Raw genomic sequence first — 6,658 nt, forward strand, 5'->3', positions numbered from 1 at the left:
ACAAAGTTCTGTGAATTGAAAACTACAAGATCCGGCAGGCTTTGCGGCTGACGGCTTGTAGTTCTCAATGAACTACTATGACACTGTTGAGCGCTGTGGTAGTTCATTGATGCTTCTTGTTAATGTGTAGCTGCTTGGCCATAAGGTGTACAGGCTAAACAACTTACACACAGAGCCTACAAGAGCCCTGCATAGCACTCACGATCTGCTGATCATAGGTGCAATGCTTTTCAGGCTCCCAATTAAAAAATAATAACCTCCCAAATGAGAAATATTTACCTGCAAAAAGTGCATTTATTTATTTTTTCTTTAAAAGGTGAACAACAGCTCTGTCTAGCAGCCAAAATACACTATATTTCCTTATTGAGGTATTTCAGAAAGCGATGCCACATTTTGGATACTAGATGGAGCTGATGGTCATAGGGATTACATTTTTGTAAAGATTACAGACAGAATTTGCACAAAAGTGTGTGGCATTCATCAAAAAAATGTTTTTAAATTAGACCTCTGTGTGTTTACAGCACTTTAAAACACAGTGGTTTAGGTATACAAAATAGAGTATTGTTCACATCTGGACTGATGGTACCTCAGCATCCTGGCAGCAATAAGAGGAGGAATGATTATTATTATTTGTTTACTAACCGGATGGCTTACATTCTATTTTTCTGTACATTACAGGTAATAATCACCAGACCCCTTTCAATGAAAGTATATGCAAATACAAATCATAGCTCCACAAACGATTAAACCTGACAATTAAAAGTACATATTTAGGTTTGTTGTAGGCTTAATAGCTAATGCTAACTGGTCATGGTTCTTTGTGTCATTAAACAGGTTCTTTTAGAGGGTTGCAGAAAAATGTGTGTTTGATAACCATGGACATTCTATGGGAAGATGAGGGGATTGTGGGTGTGACAAAGCTTATCTTCCTTTCTGGGCTACTGTCTATATCTGTGGGGTCATTCTTCCTTGAATTGTTCTGATTTAAGTGTACTGACAAACTGTCCTAACAAACTATTTTTCCCTATTTTTTCTTGTTCAATGTGTTTTTTTTTAATTAAAGATTTTCAATACCAATGACAAAAGGGGGAGAAACCCCAGCAAGGTATTGTTGTGAAAAAGAATTAAAGTGTTTGTTCACCAATGCCAGAAGTCTGCAAAGCAAAATAGGTGAGTTGGAAGTTCTGGTGCATGAGGAGAACTATGACTTAAATGGTATTGCTGAATCTTTGCTTCATTCTTCACATGACTGGGCTACTAATATTGCTGGCTATGCTCTCTTTCGACAAGACAGGGTAAAACGGAGAGAAGGCATGGTCTGTCCCTATGTGAGAAGTGAGTGTGAAGGAGGACCTAGTTGATGGAGAGCGTGATGAGTCTGAAGCACTATCGGTGGAAATGTACATGGGTGTGCGTAATACAAAGATTATCATTGGAGTTTGTTATAGACCTCCCAGTATTAATGTGGAGGTGCAGACTAAGCTCCTGACACAGATAAAATGGACTGCAAGGGCTGGGACAGTGATAATAATGGCGGATTTTAACTAGCGAGACATTGACTGGAGTAATGGTACTGCTGGAACAGTTAAAGGGCAAACATTTATAAACCTATTACAAGACAATTTTATGGTACAGTTTATTGAGGCCCCCACTAGAAATGATGCTTTTAAAAAATATAAAAAAGAAGGAACACTATCAGTGTTTAATTGTTACAAAGAATATAACAGAATATGTAAAAAGGAAATCAAGGACACAAAAATTCAAAATGAACGACAGATTGCAAAAGATAGTAGGACAAACCCCAAAAAATTCTTCAAATATATTAATGGTAAAAAGGTTAGGTCTGAGCATGTAGGCCCTTTACAAAATATTCAAGAGTGGGTGACTGGGGACAAAGAGAAGGCAAATTTATTAAATACTTTCTTCAGCTCTGTGTATACAAAGGAGCATGGGGGAGCTAATGACTAGAGATGGCCTTTCGGTTCGCCCGGCGGTCGGTTCACGGCAAATTTTGCTTGTTCGCTACCCACCAAATTTTCGAACACATGGCATCATTCGCGGCGGCCATATTTGTTTACATTGGGGAGAACTTTGACCCGTGACACCGCTGTGAGGTGGAACGGGACAGCCAATTGAAACATTCCAGCACATGGACAGTCCCCCTACCCTATAAATAGACCCGATCTGGTGGCCATTTCACATTCCGCTTTCTGCCAGTGTAGGGAGAGGTCTGGTGTGCTCGTCAGGGAGAGTTTGCTAGACACATATAGCGTTGTGAAGATCCACAAAAATCCTTTCCAGGGCTGGTATTTTTCGGTATAGGTCTACTAGTATCTTTTGAGCTTAGGGAGAGGTATCCAGTGGTTGCTTTAGGGGCAGTTAGAGATCGGCTGCAGTCACACACAAATCGCTCTGTCAATGTCCACAAAAGTCATGTAAAGTGCTCCAATGTCATTCTAGGCTCTATTACAGTCTCTTTACTATAGGGGCAGGTATCCAGTGGTTGCTTTAGGGGCAGTTAGAGATCGGCTGCAGTCACACACAAATCGATCTGTCAATGTCCACAAAAGTCATTTAAAGGGCTGCAAAATTTTTGGTATTGCTGTGCAGTGCACTAAAAAGGGGGGTGGGGGTGGGGGAGGGGGTTAATCCACAGTATAATATACTTTGTAGAAAGCATATTATAGTGGATTAGTAGTATTATTGTGCACTGTGCAGCACTGTGACAGGTGTGGTGGTGAGACTGAGCATTTCTGCAGCAACACTACACACAGTGGCAAACTCCCTGGCCAATTATTTGTAGAACTGGTGTGACAGACCAGTGGCCCCCCCAATAGCACATATTGAAGTGGGGTGTTATCTGAGTATACTTTTACAAGTGTATTTGTGTCCTGCAACAACATTGCCTCTGTTGCTGTGTGAAGTCTGATACACACAGCGCCAAACTCACTGGCCAATTTTTTCAACAACTGGTGTGATAAACCAGTTGCCCCCCAATAGCACATATTGAAGCTGGGTGTTATTTAACAGTATACTTTTCTAAGAGTGTATTTTAGTCCTGCAAAAATTTGGCCTCTCTTGCTGTGTTGACTGTGCTACACACAGTGACAACAGTTAATGGCCAATTATTTGTAGAACTAGTGGCCCCCCAATAGCACATATTGAAGCGGGGTGTTAATTACCTTTTTCCAGATATACTGCGATTCTCTTGAGACTTTTGTCACAGGGTAATTAAAAAACATGACAGGCAGAGGAAGAGGCAGAGACATACGCAGGGGTGGTAAGGGTAGGGGAGAAGCAGTAGGCCGGAGCATAACTGCGAAGTTTCAAAAGCCGCGTGCAATTACGACAAAGGACGCACCAGACTTGGTTGAGTGGGTCACTCAGCCTTCCTCTTCTGCACCCTCCTCATCCTCTCTATTTGCACCCTCTTCACGCTCGCTGTCTGCACCCCCAAATACACCACCACCACCACCAGCACATACCCTCCACTTGAGTCACTGGAATTATTTTCCGATTCATCACAAGAGGTTTGCGATGCACAGCCATTGTTGGCATTGGATCAGAAAGAGGAGGTAGCAACAGCCGCCACTCAGCAGTCTGACGACAGTACCCAGATCAGCCCAAGGAGGTTGGTCCCCGCTGTTGCTGCCTACTCCGAGATCTCGAATGTTAGTGGGGGGGAAGATGACGTAGATGATGACGAGTCTTTGGACGTCACGTGGGAGTCCACAACAGAGTCCACAACGAGAGACGGACCGGCAGATAGGGAGGAGAGGCAGGCAGAACTTGCATTGCACAAGAGGTAGAAAGCAGACTGCAAATGTATCAGGAGCGAGTGTGGGCTTTTTTTAATGTGTCAGTTGCTGACAACAGTGTTGCCATCTGCAGCCTTTGCAGTCAACGCATACGTCGCGGTAAGCCCAACACTCACCTAGGGACAACCGCCTTAAGAAGGCACCTAAACTCCCATCACCGAGCCCAGTGGAAGTAACACCGTCAGAAGTTGAACCCACAAAGCCACACTCCAGGCTCTCACCCTCCAGCCCCTTCTCATTCTCCTTCTCCTCTCTCCTCACATTTGCCCTCCACTCCACCTTCCATGATGCCGTCGTCACGTTGTTCTGGAAAAAGGCAGGCTTCTGTGGTCCAAATGTTGGAGCGGAAAAAAATGATGACGCCGGATAACCCTCTTGCCCAATGTTTGACTGCTGGCCTGTCGGAACTGATAGCCCGCCAACTACTGCCATATCAACTGGTGGACTCGGAGGCCTTTCGTAAATTTGTGGCCATTGGAACACCACAATGGAAGGTCCCAGGCAGGAAATATTTCTCGCAAAAGGGCATTCCAGAGCTGTATGGCCATGTTAAGCGGCAAGTGAATATATCTCTGGCACACAGTGTTGGTGCCAAGATACATCTGACCACAGACACATGGTCTAGCAATCACGGGCAGGAAAGGTATATCACTTTTACTGCCCACTGGGTGAACCTTCTGACGGCCGTTAAGCATGTAACCCGTGGCACCCGTTGTACCGCCACGGATTGCAAGCAGGCCTGCCTCTTCTTCTCCTCCTCCATCATCCTCCCTCTCCTCCTCAGCTGACTCCTCCTCTTCCGCTGCTACGTCTCTTCTCCTGCGCCGCCCAAGATCCCCAGAACATATTCCACATTCCAGGTGAGACGTTGCCATGCTGTGCTGCGTCTGTTGTGCCTGGAAGTCAAGAGCCACACTGGTCCTGCACTCCTTTCAGCTTTGCATTAACAGGCAGATCAGTGGCTGACACCGCTGACATTGTCAGTTTGTAAAGTGGTGTGCGACAACGGTGCCAATCTGCTGAGCGCGCTGAAACAGGGCAAAATAACACACGTGCCATGCATGGCACACATCCTGAACTTGGTGGTGCAGCGATTTGTTGGCAAATACCCTGGGATCGAGGATGTCTTGCGGCAGGCCAGGAAAATCTCAGGCCATTTCCGAAGATCTTACACAACCATGGCTCGCCTTGCTGAGATTCAGCGGCGACACAACCTGCCCCTCAGGGGTCTTATTTGTGACTGCCCGACATGATGGAACTTAACGTTGCATATGCTCGATAGGCTGCTCCAGCAGAAACGTGCAGTTAATGACTACCTGTTCGAACTCGGCGGCAGGACAGGATGTGGGGAGCTTGGGTATTTTTTACCTGACCAGTGGCTGCTCATGCGGGACATATGCAGACTTCTGCGGCTATTCGATGAGATCTCCAAACTGGTCAGTCACGGCCAGGGCGCCATAAGTGACATCATACCTTACACCTTCTTTCTGGAGTGTGCATTGCATTGTGTCATTGATCAAGCCATCGAGGAGCAGGAGCAAGAAGATCAGGAGGTTGCAATGTTGGATGAATTCCCAGGGGGTGCTACTCCATCAGAGACAAATCAACAGCAGGAGTCTGAAGAGGAGTCAGAGGAGGAGGATGGTGCTGGGGGGGATGAGGAGGAGAAAGAAGAGCATGCTTTAAATCTTTTTGGGATCCCTGGTGTTATCCGTGGATGGGGAGGAGAACGAGGATGACATTATCCTGGATGATGAGCTGGAAGCAGGCCGCTATACCGCTTCCAGTTTAGTGGGAATGGGGGCCTACATGCTGCAGTGTTTTAAGGGGGACCCCCGTATAAAACGCATAAAGGCCAAGGACCAGTACTGGGTGGCAACGTACTTAGACCCCCAGTACAAACACAAAATGGCAGAAATGTTACCACAATCACAGAGGGCGGTCAGAATGCAGCACTTCCAGGCCTTGCTGAGGGAAATGCTGCATTCTGCTTTTCCGTGCGCTGGCAGAGGAATGTCCAGTCACAGAGAGACAGTTGCGGGTAGCAATCTAACAGCGCCTACAAGAGGAGGGTGGTTGGAAGATGTCTTGGTCACCTCAGATATGAGATCATTCTTTCAGCCGAACCATCGACAGCTGTACTCCGGATCCAGCATGAGGGAACGCCTAGACCGACAGGTGTCCGACTACATCGGGTTAACGGCCGATGTGGACGCTCTGAGGAGTGATGAAGCCCTGGACTACTGGGTGGGCAGGCTTGACCTCTGGCCAGAGCTTGCACAATTTGCAATGGAAATGTTGGCTTGCCCCCCGTCCAGTGTCCTGTCCGAAAGGACGTTCAGTGCAGCAGGGGGGATCGTGACCGATAAGTGCACTCGCCTAGCTCATGACAGTGTAGACTACCTCACATTTATAAAAATGAATGAGGCATGGATCTCTGAGGAATTCAACACATGTGACGAGTCAGCATGAGACTGGGTGGGAGACAATGTGAAGGAACTGGAGGCACTGTCAGCAACCCAATCTACAATCGCCTGTACTTGTTCTGGCCTCAACATTCATAGAGCCGCATTAGACCAGACCAAATACCACTGCAGGTTCTGTCGCCTACTCGCACCTGAGGAAGGTGTTTCACTTGTGCATGTAGCTGGCACATATCGACCACGTCCTCTCCCTGCAACAGGAGCTCCACCAGCAGCACCAAGACCGGGGCCACGTCTCTTATTTGATGTTCTTAGCATTCTACGAGGAAGTGAGCTGTGAGCTAGATAGGGGGAGACCAGTGGATGTGGTGTACTTGGATTTCGCTAAGGCGTTTGATACAGTTCCCCACAAGCGCT

This window comes from Pelophylax lessonae, assembly GCF_965119305.1.
Source record: "Pelophylax lessonae genome assembly, chromosome: 8".
Lineage (NCBI taxonomy): Eukaryota > Metazoa > Chordata > Amphibia > Anura > Ranidae > Pelophylax > Pelophylax lessonae.